Source organism: Galeopterus variegatus, unplaced genomic scaffold (assembly GCF_000696425.1).
Source record: "Galeopterus variegatus unplaced genomic scaffold, G_variegatus-3.0.2 Scaffold4333, whole genome shotgun sequence".
NCBI classification, from domain to species: Eukaryota; Metazoa; Chordata; class Mammalia; order Dermoptera; family Cynocephalidae; genus Galeopterus; species Galeopterus variegatus.
Window position 1 is genome coordinate 18,063 of NW_007730444.1, and position 14,826 is coordinate 32,888.

At 43.0% G+C, this 14,826-nt stretch overlaps 1 long non-coding RNA gene across 1 annotated transcript in view; it reads left to right on the forward strand.

The window, feature by feature from the left end:
* The first annotated feature begins 14,384 nt into the window (after positions 1-14,384).
* LOC103602874 overlaps positions 14,385-14,826 on the forward strand; it is a 1,755-nt gene continuing 1,313 nt past the window's right edge. The window contains exon 1 of the long non-coding RNA XR_551560.1: positions 14,385-14,500. This is a non-coding gene — a long non-coding RNA (uncharacterized LOC103602874). The remainder of the gene's footprint in view (positions 14,501-14,826) is intronic.

A 14,826-nucleotide genomic window follows, 5' to 3' on the forward strand; every position in this document is an offset into this window, starting at 1 on the left:
GAAATACTTCCAAACTCATTCTATGAGGCCAGAATTACCCTCATACCAAAACAAAAAAAGATAAAAGAGAAAAAATGAAACTACCTACCAATACCCCTAATGAACACAGATGTGAGGATCCTCAACAAAATACTAGCAAACGCAATGCCAACAACACATTAAAAAGATCATTCAGGGCCGGCCCGGTGGCGCACTGGATAGTGCGCCGCTTAGGAAGCGCGGCGGCGCTCCCGCCCGAGGGTTCGGGTCCCACATGCAGACCGGTTCCCGCTCACTGGCTGAGCGAGGCGCGGGAGCGGCACTGAGGGTTGCGAACCCATTGCCGGTCCCCGGTCCGGTGCGGGGGCAACACTGAGGGTTGCGATCCGTTGCCGGAAACGGAAAAAGACAAAAGACAAAAAAAAAAAAAAAGATTATTCACCATGATCAACTGGTATTCATCCAAGGGATGCAACAATGGTTCAACACATGCAAATCAATAAATGCGATACACCACACATCAATAGAATGAAGGAAAAAACCCACATGATCATTTCAACTAACGTATAACATGTATTTGATAAAACCCAACACCAATTTTGTGAGAAAAACCCTCAACAAATTAGGTATAGAAGGAATGTACTGCAACACAATGAAGGCCACATACAACAAGCCCACAGCTAATATACTGTATGGACAAAAGTTGAAGGCTTTTCCTCAAAGATGCCCACTTTCCCCACTCTTATTCGACATGGTACTACAAGTTCTACCCAGTGCCATAAGGCAAGAGAAGGCAAAAAAGGGCATTTCAAACTGGAAATGAGAAAAGTCAAACTATCCCTACTTGCAGATCACATGATTATATACATAGAAACCCTAAGACTCCACCAAAAAATGACTAGAACTAAGAAATGAATTCAGTACACTGGCAGGACACAAAATCAACATGCAAAAATCAATAGCCTTCCCACATGCCAATAACAAAATAGCTAAAGAAGAAATCAAGGGCCGGCCCGGTGGCGCACTGGATAGGTGCGCCGCTTGGGAGGAGGGGCAGCGTTCCCACCCGAGGGTTCGGGCCCCACATGCGGACCGGTTCCTGCTCACTGGCTGAGCGAGGCGCGGGAGCGGCGCCGAGGGTCGCGGTCCCATTGCCGGTCCCCGGTCCCGTGCGGGGGCAACACTGAGGGTTGCGATCCGTTGCCGGACACGGAAAAAGACAAAAGACAAAAAAAAAAAAAAAAGAAATCAAGAACGCAATCCCATTCACAGTAGTTACCAAGAAAAAGCAATACTTCAGAGTAAATTTAACCAAGGAGGTGAAAGACCTCTACAATAAAATGGTAAAACATTGGTTGAAAGGCCGGCCCGGTGGCTCACTCGGGAGAGTGCGGTGCTGATAACACCAAGGCCCCGGGTTCGGATCCCACATAGGGATGGACGGTTCGCTCACTGGCTGAGCATGGTGCTGACAACACCAAGTCAAGTGTTAAGATCCCCTTACCGGTCATCTTTTAAAAAAAAAAAAAAAACAGAAAAACATTGGTTGAAAAAATTGAAGAGGACAAAGATAAATAGGACAATATCCCACGTTCACGGGTTGGAAGAATTAACATCTTCAAAATGTCCATATTACCCAAATTAATCTATACATTCAATGCAATCCCTTTCAAAATACCAATGACATTCATCAAAAAAATAGAAAAAAAATCTTAAAATTTATATGGAAGCACAAAAGACACTTTATAGCTGAAGGAATGTTGAATGAAAAGAACAAAGTTGGAAGCATCACTCTTCTTGAGCTCACAATATACTATAAAAGTACAGTAACAAAAACAGCATGGTACTGTCACAAAAACAGACAAGCAGACCAATGGAAGAGAATGTAGGGCCCAGAAATAAATCCACACACTTATAGCCAACTGATTTTCTTTTTTCTTTTTTTTTTTTTTTTGTACTTTTTGAGACCGGCTGCACCGCGCTCAGCCAGTGAGCGCATCGGCCATCCATATATAGGATCCAAACCTGTCACGGGCGCCACGGACTTGGCCCTAGCCAACTGATTTTCAAATAACGGACCAAGAATACACAGTAAAGCAAGGATAGCCTCTTCCACAACTGGTGCTGTGAAAATGGGATATCCACATGCAGAAGATTGAAACTAGACCTCTATCTCTCAACATACACGAAAATCAACTCAAAATGGATTAAAGAAATAAGCTTAAGACAGAAAACTCTGAAAGTACCAGAAGAAAAAATAAGGGAGACGCTACATGAAATGGGAGTGGGCAGCACTTTTTTGAGCAAGACTACAAAGGCACAGGCAACCAACGGAAAAATATACAAATGGGAATATACCAAACTAAAAGGCTTCTGCACAACAAGGGACACATCAACAAAATTAAGAGACAACCTACAGGGGTTGACCAGTTAACTTAGTTGGATAGTGTGTGGTGCTGATAATGCCAAGGTCCAGGGATTGATATTGATACTAGTCAGCTGCAAAAAAGGAAAAAGAAAAGAAACAACCTACAAAATGGGAAAAAGTGTTTGCAAACTACACATAACACAAGGGGCTAATATCCAGAATATGTAAAGAATTCAAACAACTCAAAGGTATATAAACAAATAAGCCAATTAAAAACTGGACAAAGGACGTGAACAGACATTTCTCAAAAGAACACATACGAATTGCCAACAGGCATATGGAAAATCGCTCAACATCACTAATCATAAGGGAAATGCAAATTAAAACTACAATGAGATATCTCACTCCAGGTAGAATGGCTATTATCAACAAGACAAAAAGTAAAAAATGCTGGCGTGGATGCAGAAAAAATGGAACTCTCCTACACTGTTGCTGGGAATATAAATTGGTATAGCCATTGTGGAAAACAGTATGGAGGTTCCTCAGATAACTAAAAATAGATTTACCTTTGACCCAGCTATTTCACTACTGCCTATATACCCAGAGGGAATGAAATCAATATACCAAACAGACACCTGCACTCTCATGTTCACTGCAGCACTATTCACAATTGCCAAGAGATGGAATCAACCTAAATGCTCATCAACAGGTGAATGGATTTAAAAACTATGGTATAAATACACACTGGAATACTGTTCAGCTATTAAAAAAAAAGATATCCTATCATTTGCAGCAACATGTATAGAACTGGAAACTGGCATGTTAAATTAAGTAAAACAAGCACAGGAAGACAAATACTGCATAACATTCATACATGTAATAAGAAAAAAAAGGGGGGTTCTCATAGAAGTAGAGAGTAGAATAATGGTTACCAGAGGCCAGGAGAAGAGAGGGACAGTGGGAAGAAAACTGGTGGACTAACAGGTACTAAACTACATTATCTACCCTAAGTGAACCAGTGTGTGCTATATGCATGTAGTGAAAAAACACAAAATACCCTACAAATGTGTAAAACTAAATTTTAAACAAAAAAAGAGCTACCTATCAATGAAAACATGTAAATTTTCACAACTTACAGGATAAAATATCACAAAAAATCATTCGCTGAACCGTTTTTTCTAAAACCTCATCAGAAGATGCGCAAATACATTTGTACAAGACTTGCCCGGTCTCCTGTCACAGACAGAACTGACGACATTTGTTCCCCATTGAGACATGAGGAATGGTGGATGATTGACAGGAAAAATGATGCTTTCTGTAATGCCTAAGTTGCATGTTTGCTGCAGTTTTAAAAAAAAAAAAAAAATATATATATATATATATATATGTGTGTGTGTGTGTATTAATGTTTAAAATAAAGAATATATATTCAACAACTAGTAGAACCAGAATATGGTTCCATCCTCTCTGTAAGACATTCTGCCCCTATGTCTCAGCAAAGTTATAATCATTTTTACCAAAACACCTGTTGCAAAGTCTCTGCAGGAACACCACAATCTGCATTGGTTAAATGTGTTGAGAAGGGTTTACAGAATATCCTGCAGTTACATACTTATACTGATTCCATATTTTTTAAATTATGATTAAAAAAACACCCTCCAACACTGAGATCTGTGTCTGCACTTTACATTTCATTCCTAACCATTAAGATTTTAGAATCAGAAATACAGTGACAAAATGATTTAGCTACATATGTAGAATGAAATTAAGCAGAAAACCGTCCCAGTGCACACGGAGCGGGGAGAAATCCAGCAGGGCAGGCGGAAGCTCCGTAGAGACCACATGCCCTGCGGTGCCGCTGCCCTGCGATCCAGCAGCCTGGCCCAGTGCGCACAGAGCAGGAAGAAGTCCATCAGGGGAGGCGGAAGCTCCGCAGAGACCACACACCCTTCAGTGCCACCGCCGCGTGATCCAGCAGGTAGGCCGCACCACCGCCACCTGTCTCCATCCCAGCCCGACCCAGTGTGCATGGAGCAGGGAGATGTCCAGCAGGGGAGGCAGAAGCTCAGCAGAGACCACACACCCTATGGTGCTGCTGTGCAACCCAGCAGCCCAGCCGAGTGCATGCTGACCAGAGAGGTGGCTCCCTCTGCCCAAGACCCGAGGCAACCACACATGCAAGGTACTAGTGGCCAACTGAACAGACACTGAGGTAGCCATACCAAATTGGCAACCCCAGCAACATCCTAGTTGAACAATAGTGTCAAAACTGTGGACTGTGAAACCCCCTGCCACAATGACTAAACATCAAAGGAAAGATACCAGAAATATGAAAAATCAAGAAAGTACACCACCAAAGGGTAATAACTCTCAAGCTCTAGATCCTTTAGAACAAGAAGCTCTTGAAATGACTGACAAGGAATTTAGAGTGATAATTCTAAGGAAACTCAATGAGATACAAGAAAACACACCTAGACAACATGATGAAATGAGGAAAAGTATACAGGACCTGAAAGAAGAAACGTACAAGGAAATGAATGCCCTGAAAAAGAATGTAGCAGAGCTTGCCCAACTGAAGAATTCATTCAACGAAATAAAAAACACAACAGAGAGTATAACCAGCAGGCTTGCAGAAGTAGAAGAGAGAACTTCTGACCTTGAAGATGGGCTGTGTGAAATAACACAGACAGACAAAAAAAAAAAAAAAAGAAAAAAGAATTAAAGGCATTGAAGAAAATCTGAGAGAGATATCAGACAACCTTAAGTGCTCAAATATCCAAGTCATGTGTATTCCAGAAGGGGAGGAAAAAGGAGATTGCACTGAAAACGTATTCAACAAAATAGAGGCAGAAAACTGCTCAGTTATTGGAAAAGAGACTGATCTTCAGATTCAAGAGGCTGAAAGATCCCCAAACGTATTCAACCCAAAAAGGTCTTCTCCAAGACACGTTATACTTAAATTGGCAAAACTCAAAGAAAAGAGAGAATCTTAAAAGCTGCAAGACAAAAGCATCAAATCACATATAAGGGAGCCCCAATCAGACTAACATCAGACTTTTCATCACAAACCCTAAAAGCCAGAAAGGAATGGGATGATATATTCAAAATACTAAAAGAAAGAGATTGCCAGCCAAGAATACCCTGCAAGGCTATCCTTCCGAAATGAAGGGCAAATAGTATATTTCTTAGACAAACAAAAACTGCAGGAGTTCACCAAACAAAAACTGTAGGAGTTCACGATCACACAACAACCCTTACAAGAAATTCTCAAGGGAGTACTGGGTTTGCTACCTGAAAAATAATTACCACTGCCATCAAAACCCACTAGTTAATAAAAATGGCATTCCTGAAGAGAAAACAAACAAACAAACAAAAAGGCTATCTACAACCCAGGAAACCAACAAACACAGCAAACCAACAGTTAATCAGAAAGAAAGGAACAAAAGACACCTAAGACATCCAAACAATAATCTATAAAATGCTAGGATTAAATCAACACTTTTCAATAACAACTCTTAATGTGAAAGGCTTAAATTCCCCAATCAAAAAACACAGACTGGCTGACTGGATTGAAAAGGAGGACACAACTATATGCTGCCTTCACTGGACCCACCTCAGGCACAAAGACTCACATAGACTAAGAGCAAAAGGATGCAAAAGGTTTACCATGCAAACAAATGAAAAACGAGCTGGAGTAGCTATTCTTATATCTCATAAAATAGACTTTACACTACAAACCATAAAAAGAGATAATGAGGGACACTACATAATGATAAAAGGACTGACCCATCAAGAAGACAAAACAATCATAAATATATATGTACCCAATATCGGAGCAGCCAGATTTATAAAACAAACTCTATTAGACCTAAAGAAGGAAATAGACACTAATACCATAATAGCAGGGGCCCTGAACACCCCACTGTCAATATTGGACAGATCATCTAGACAAAGAATCAGCAGAGAAACACAAGATCTAAACAATATTCTAGACTAATTGGACTTGGCAGATATCTACAGAACATTCCATCCAAAAACCTCAGAATATTCATTCTTCTCATTAGCACATGGATCATTCTCCAGGATAGATCACATATTAGGTCACAAATCAAGTCTCAACAAATTCAAAAAAATTGGAATTATCCCATGTATTTTCTCAGACCACAATGGATTAAAATTAGAAATCAATAACGAATAAAATTCTAGAAACTATACAAAAACATGGAAATTAAACAGCATTCTACTTAATGACATATGGGTCCAAGAAGAAGAAATCAAACAGGAAATCAAAAAATTTACTGAAACTAATGAAAATAATGATACATCATACCCAAACCTGTGGGATACTGCAAAAGCAGTATCAAGGGGGAAATTTATCACATTAAATGCTTACTTCAGAAGAATGGAAAGATAGCAAGTGAACAACCTAACATTTCATCTTAAAGAGTTAGAAAAAGAAGAACAATCGAAACCCAAAGTTAGCAGACAGAAAGAAGTCATTAAGATCAGAGCAGAACTTAATGAAATTGAAACCCAAAAAACAATACAAAAGATCAACAAATCAAAATGTTGGTTTTTGAAAAGATAAATAAAATTGATGGACCATTAGCATGGCTAACTAAAAAAAGAAGAGAGAAGATTCAAACAAAAATTAGAAATGAAAAAGGTAATATTACAACTGATACATCTGAAATACAAGGAATCATTCGAGACTACTATAAACAACTATCTGCCAACAAATTTGAAATTCTGGAGGAAATGGATAAATTTCTGGACATACATGAGTTCCCAAAACAGAGCCAAGAAGATTTAGAAAATCTGAACAGACCAATAACAATAAAGGAGATTGAAGCTGTTATCAGAAGGCTCCCAACAAAGAAAAGCCCAGGACCAGATGGATTCACAGCAGAATTTTATCACACATTCAAAGAGGAATTGACACCGATTCATTACAAACTATTCCAAAAGACTGAAACAGATGCAAATCTCCCACACTCATTCTATGAAGCAAACATCATCCAGATACCAAAAGAAGGTAAAGATACAACTAAAAAGAAAACTACAGGCCGATATCCTTGATGAATATAGATGCAAAAATCCTCAATAAAATACTAGCTAACAGAATACAGAAACACATATGTAAATTTATTCAGCACGATGAAGTGGGATTCATCCCAGGGATGCAAAGTTGGTTCAACATACGCCAATCAATAAATGTGATACACCATATTAATAATATCAAACACAAGGACCATATGGTCATCTCTATAGATGCTGAGAAAGCATTTGATAAAATTCAACATTCATTCATGACAAAGACCCTCTATAAGTTAGGTATAGATGGAAAGTATCTCAACATAATTAAAGACATATACAATAAACCCACTGCCAATATCATCCTGAATGGGGAAAAGCTGAAAGCTTTTCCGTTAAGAACAGGAACTAGACAAGGATGCCCACTCTCACCACTCCTAGTCAACATAGTGTTGGAAGTACTAGCCAGAGCAATCAGAGAAGGAAATAAAGGGCATCCAGATTGGAAAACATGAAAAACTGTCCCTCTTTGCAGATGACATGATCCTATATGTCGAACAGCCTAAAGCCTCTACAAAAAAAACTGTTGGGGGCCGACCCCATGGCTCACTTGGGAGAGTGTGGCGCTGGGAGCGCAACGGCGCTCCCGCCGTGGGTTCGGATCCTATATAGGGAGGACCAGTGCGTTCACTGGCTGAGCGCGGTGTAGACGACACCAAGCCAAGGGTTGCGATCTCCTTACCGGTCACAAAAAAAAAAAAAAAGACAAAAAAACTCTTGGGGTTGATAAATGATTTCAGCAAAGTAGCAGGATACAAAATCAACACACATTCAATGCAATCCCCATCAAAATTCCAATGACATTTTTCTCAGAAATGGAAAAAACTATCCAGACATTTATATGGAATAACAAAAGACCAGGCATAGCCAGAGCAATTCTGAGCAAAAATAATAAAGCTGGAGGCATAATACTACCGGACTTTAAACTATACTACAAAGCTATAATAAACAAAACAGCGCGGTACTGGCATAAAAACCTACACACTGATCAAAGGAATAGAATAGAGAATCCAGAAATCAACCCACACACCTACAGCAATCTGATCTTTGACAAAGGCACCAAGCCTATACACTGGGGAAGAGACTGCCTCTTCAGCAAATGGTGCTGGGATAACTGGATATCAATATGCAGAAGAACGAAACTAGACCCATACCTTTCACCATATACTAAAGTAAACTCAAAATGGATTAAAGAATTAAATATACACCCTGAAACAATAAAACTTCTTAACGAAAACATAGGAGAAACACTTCAGGAAGTAGGACTGGACACAGACTTCATGAATATGAGCCCAAAAGCACGGGCAACCAAAGGAAAAATTAACAAATGGGATTATATGAAACTAAAAAGCTTCTGCACAACTCACAGAGTTAAAAGGCAACCAACACAGTGTGAGAAAATATTTGCAAAATATACATCTGACAAAGGATTAATATCCAGAATATACATGGAACTCAAACAACTTTACAAGAAAAAAAACAAGCAACCCAATTAAAAAACGGGCAAAAGTTCTAACTAGGCATTTCTCAAAGGAAGATATATGAATGGCCAACAGACATATGAAAAAATGCTCAATATAACTCAGCATTCGGGAAATGCAAATCAAAACCACACTGAGATACCATCTCACCCCAGTTAGGATGGCTAATATCCAAAAGACTGTGAACGATAAATGCTAGCGAGGTTGTGGAGAAAAAGGAACTCTCATACATTGTTGGTAGGACTTCAAAATGGTGTAGCCTCTATGGAAAATGGTATGGAGGTTCCCCAAGGAACTGCAGATAGATCTACCATATGACCCAGCACCCCAGAGGAATGGAAATCATCAAGTCAAAGCTATACCTGTTCGCCAATGTTCATCGCAGCACTCTTTACAACAGCCAAGAGTTGGAACCAGCTGTAATGTCCATCATCAGATTTCCCCTACGGAAAATGTGGTACATCTACACAATGGAATACTACTCTGCTATAAAAAAGAATGAAATACTGCCATTTGCAATGACATGGATGGACCCAGAGAGAATTATATTAAGTCAAACAAGTCAGGCGCAGAAAGAGAAATATCACATGTTCTCACTTATTTGTGGGAGCTAAAAATAAATAAATAAATAAACAAAAAAACTGGGGGGCGGGGGTGAGGGAAGAAGACATAACAATTACAATTTCTTGAAGTTGATACAAGAAGCAAACAGAAAGGACATTGTTGCAAAGGAGGGGGTAGAGAGAGGAGGGTGGGAGGTTTCGGTAATTGGCCACAATAATCAACCACATTGTATATTGACATAATAAAAAAAAATTTGGAAGAAAAAAAAATTTAAGAAAAAAAAGAAATTAAGCAGAGAAGATTTCCCCTTCCTGACCTCCTTCTCCAGAACTTAGCAGGTATCTGCACACATTAATACATGACATCCTGATGCAGCTCCTCTAATCCTGTTTTACAGAGAGCTGACATTGCACCCAGATGTGGGCCCTAAACAATCCCTGCAGCACTGACACCATGGGGCCCACAGCTGTTCTGGAAGTGATGCCCTTCGCAGGACCATGCCCATTGGAGCTCCTTCACAAGTTCATGATGCTGGGTCACAGTCAGATGGAATTTCAGCGGAGATGAGAGGGACTGAGGGAAGGCATGTGTGCATGCGAGCAAATATTTCAGGCAGGAAATTCAGAGTCAGAGAAGATGAGCAATTCTAATACCCACATTTCAGAAAGAAAGGACACAGAACAATCAACCAAAAATATCACTTTACCTGAGTAAGAGCCATTGCTGATTCCTCTTCTTTACTCTTTCTCCTCTTCCAGGCTTCTTCCTCAGGTAACATGAGTCTTTAGAAGTCAATCCTAAATGTTGAAAATATGTTGTTTAATGTTTAGATACAACACACCCCCCATCCTGTGCCACAACCACACACACAAGAAAGACCTCACAATGTGAAAAAACAGTCCTCTGCCGTCTACTACACCAGGAGGTATGCAACGACAAAAACTCCTGCTGGAAGGCCAAAAAGCGAGTTTTTGACCACTTTCTTCAGAACTCACACCCCTCCTGGTGAAGTCCCCCACACATACACTGCAGCAGTGGGGAGTTGGACTGGACTGAGCTCCCCTTCAAGCCCTGACACAACCCATAGACAGTAAAGCCCCCCTCACCCTTCTGTGGATCACAAGATGACTTCTGCCCTCAGAAGAGCCTTGGTGTTATGCTAGATGGAGATTAGATTCACCAGGGCAATGTAAATATTTTGAGGCTAGGCCTCGACCTGTGTGAATGAAAATCTCTGGTAAGGGAACACAAGAGATGTATTTGCAAAATGTCTCAGCACTCAGAAGCCAGGGTTGAGCACCACTCACTGGGGCAAACCCAGCACACTTGCCGTCTTTTGTCTCTGCTCTCTCTTTGGGTCCCTGCTATCACCAGTATCCAGACAGCGGAAGGCAAAGGAGCAGAACAAAACATGCAGAGCAATATGGGCAGAGGTTGGAGTGAGGCTGGAATTTGTAATTTGGGTAGGAGTGCCCCTCAGAAATATCCACTGAGAAGGTGATATCAGAACAAAGATACAGGGAAGGAAAGGTGTTTGCCACCTGCAGCTGAGTTCTAGGCAGAGAGTTCTAGGCAGAGAGACAGCCCCAGGGTAGGCCCTGAGGCAGGAGCAACCTTGACTTTAGGAAAAGGACAGAGACCCTGCATGGCTGGAGCAGAGTGAGCCAGGACACAAAGAGATGAGTGAGATCAGAGGAACTGCGGGAAGCACATCACGTAGGGCTGAAGCCTTGAAACCTTTCTCTCCCACTCCTGAAAAGAATTTTGGAAGTGATGTATAACCTCACCACTTTTAAGTAGACGTATTAACTTTTTCTCTGTCTTATACATTAAAACACAAAAAATGCAATATATTCTATCTTTTAAATATATGCAGAGATGTGTGGCTCAGCCTGAGAAGCAGAGGGTCCCCCTTACCTGAAATGTAGAGGACTGCAGTGGGGGACATGTTTGGGAGAGCTCAAGAAGTCACTTTTGGACATATGAAGGTGGAGATGCCTATTAGATCTCCCAGCAGACAGGTAAGGACACAACTGGATATGGGATTCTAGAGGTCAGGGGAGAGGTCTCCAGGCAAAATGGAGACATATGGGTGCTGTTTGAAACCATGAGATAAAATGACAAGGAAAGGCAGTGAGTGTGGACAGAAATGGGAAGAGGTTCAAGGACAAAGCCATGGGACACTCCCACACCCTGGGGACACAGAGTTCAGGAGACACCACACCACATGAGGAAACAAATAAGAGATCAAGGTGGCCACAAGAAAATTAAATCAAATGCAATTTGAAATGAGATGTCCTAAAAGCCAAGAAAAAAACTGTTTAAAGAAGTTGGAGTCATGAACTGTGCAACATGCTGCTGACAAGAAAAGAAAGATGATAAGAGGAAATAAAATATTGAATTTAGAAATGGGGAAGTCACTGGTGACCCTGAAAAAGACTCAGTGAAATGCTAAATGTGAAAACTTGATTGGATGGCTTCAGGGGAGAACTGGAGGCCAGAACTGAAGACAGAGTATCAACAAGATTTTAGTGAACTGTGCTGTCAAAGGGAGCATTGACAAGGGGTACTTACTACAGGAATATATGTAGTTCATAGAAAATTTTTTGTTTTAAAGATGGAAGATTGATAGGAAAATAAAGGGTTTAGTGTAGAGTGTGTGTGTCTGTGTGTTTTAAGGGACAATACTACCATCAGGATACACTGACAAAAATAATTCCCTTGACGTATAAATTGATGATATAGTGGACGAAGGATGTCACACAATAGTGTGACTGTGAGTGGGGCTGGCCGGTGGTGCGCAATCACATGGGGACAGAAACAGAGTAGGCAGAACTAGATGAAGTGATGACGCCAGGGAGAAGGAAGAAAGTGGGGTCCCCTGGAGGAAGGATTACATCAGTCCTTTGCGTTGGGGCATTTGACTTCTATGACTATTAGTAACTAAAAGGTTTTGTCTCTCTCAATTGCAAATAACCTAAATAAGGCAGCAGAGTGTATTCTGCTAGCATAACATTTCAATCACTACTGAAGACAATAAATGCCTGGCATATTGTACAGGCTTCACACGTACTGAATACCAAAATGAATGAGTATGACACAGAGTAATACTAGTACACTCTCTGGCATGGCCTTCACTTTGGGGACCTGATGTGTACAAGGGTCTTGCTTGCCCCTGAAATGGTCTCCATTGGGAGTGAGAGAAACCTGATCAGGAGAACCTGAGGTGCAGAGCCAAGGGTCCTTCACCCAGGCCAGTCTACTTGACCATCTAGTGAAAGCAGAAGTGTAAGTTCAACCTAAATCACAGGGAGGTGACCTACAGGGTAGTTGCCTGTGTGGCAGAACAGACCCATTTTGCCAATACAAGACCAAAAACGTGGCCAAAAGAGAAGACGCCTCCCGGCTGCTCAGATCCCTCAATGGAAAAAAGTTCCTGGGGTCTAAGATTTCTCACTTTGCAATGACACCAGCCGAAATATTCATTCACAGCCCCAAATCCTTGGGACTTGGTTGGGTCTCAGGATTGTGCACACTGGCTGCAGGAACTGAGTGTCTGAACAGAACACTGGATAGGAAGGTAGAAGACTTGAGGGAGGGGATAAAAGAGGGCCACAAACAGACATACCACTCCTCTTCCTCAAGTCACCCATCTGAAGAAGCACCAACCCTGCCATTCTAGAGAAGACAATGGGGAAAGGGAGAAGCATATACACAGTGTGTGTATGTGATGGGTGGAAAGACAGACTCCTTTCTCTAAATGTGACCCCATTAGCTCACCCCCATTCCACTTTACCTACTACCGAGCACAGAGTCACCCAGTGAGGATGCACAGAGCTTTTCCTTTCTCCAGTTCCGGAGTTTCCCTGCCATTACTAGGGCTGTGATCCCCCAAATAGTGTTCCCCATCCCCTCCTCTAACTCCCCTCCCAGGACATAGTGGTTGCTCCTCATTGGAGAAATATCTATGTTCTGCATTTAGTTTAAAGCCTCTTGCCCCTCCACTCCCAGCGTGTTGTGAGCGTGTGTGCGGGCGCCCTGCCACTCACTCTTTCCCTGTCACGGCCCCTTGTCCACACTCTCTGGCACGTCCAGATCCTAAAGCTTCCTCCCTGCTGTGCCCCTCCCTCTGTTCCCCTTGTCACCAGCTGCCCTCTCTAGTCCCATCATTCATCCTCTCCTCCCACTCTCTGCCTGAAGGTCCCTTTGCGGCCCCTCTCCCTATTTTGCTGTCCTTCATCTCTCTAGAGATTCAACTTTTCTCTGAATTTCTCTGGTTGCTTTTCTCCCCCCGCTACTTTCCGCGCTTTTTTCATTCTTACTGTCTCTGCGAATCCCTCACCCCTCCCCTACTTTGCCATCTGTTTATGGGCCTCCCACATTCTTTTTGTCTCTTTCTCCGTTTTTCTCTTTCCTCTCAGTTGCTCTGTCTCCCTTTCTCCTGAGCCCCTTAATCCACACATTTAAAGAGAGCACATTTTTTCCAGCGGGGTGGAATTTGGGATGGAACAACACTGGATGTTACTGGCCAGGCCCGAGTCACCACCCACAAGGCGGGGTCAGGAAAAGGAGTGACTGCGAAGAGAAGGCCTGGGGAGCCGAAGGGCCGGATCCGAGGAAGACAAGGACGGGGGTGGGGGTGGGGGGACGGATTAGGAGAGGGGTGGGGTCGGCAGCATCCCAGGACCGGGGAGAGGACGCGGCCTCTCCTGGACTGGGGCTGCCTGCGCTGCCCTCCAGGGGCCGGGTTGGCCGGAAGGGCGTGAATCCACCTCGGGTTGGGGACTTCACATGGCGGGGGGCCAGGGAGGTCAGTAAAGGCTGGTAAGCAGGAAGCCCTGCGAAAGGTGTCTACGTGGCCCGAAGTAAGAAAGACCAAGGACAGGACCAGCCTCAGAGCGATTTTAACACAAGGGGAAACGACCCCTGGACTCTCACAGCGACGTCTAAATTTACCTGAGGTGGACAGGGCGGCGCAGCGATTTCAAGGTCTATAGCGACTCCTAGGCCCTTGGTATGGAAGATAAAGGGAAACTCACGCGCCGCGGGGTGATCGTCTCTCCACGCAATTCGCTTCCGCGTATTCAGGAAACTGCGCGTCTGGGGAGAGTCCAGGCCTGGTCAGGGCCCGCAAAGGGCGGGCGGGCGGCAGCGGGGCGTGGCCAGATGAGGGCGAGGCGTGGCCAGCAGAGGGCGTGGCGTGGGGAGAGGCCGGGCCTGGGGAGGAACCGCGAGAGGGAGGGCCGCAGAGGGGCGTGGCCAGCAGAGGGCGTGGCGTGGGGAGAGGCCGGGCCTGGGGAGGAACCGCGAGAGGGAGGGCCGCAGAGGGGCGTGGCCAGC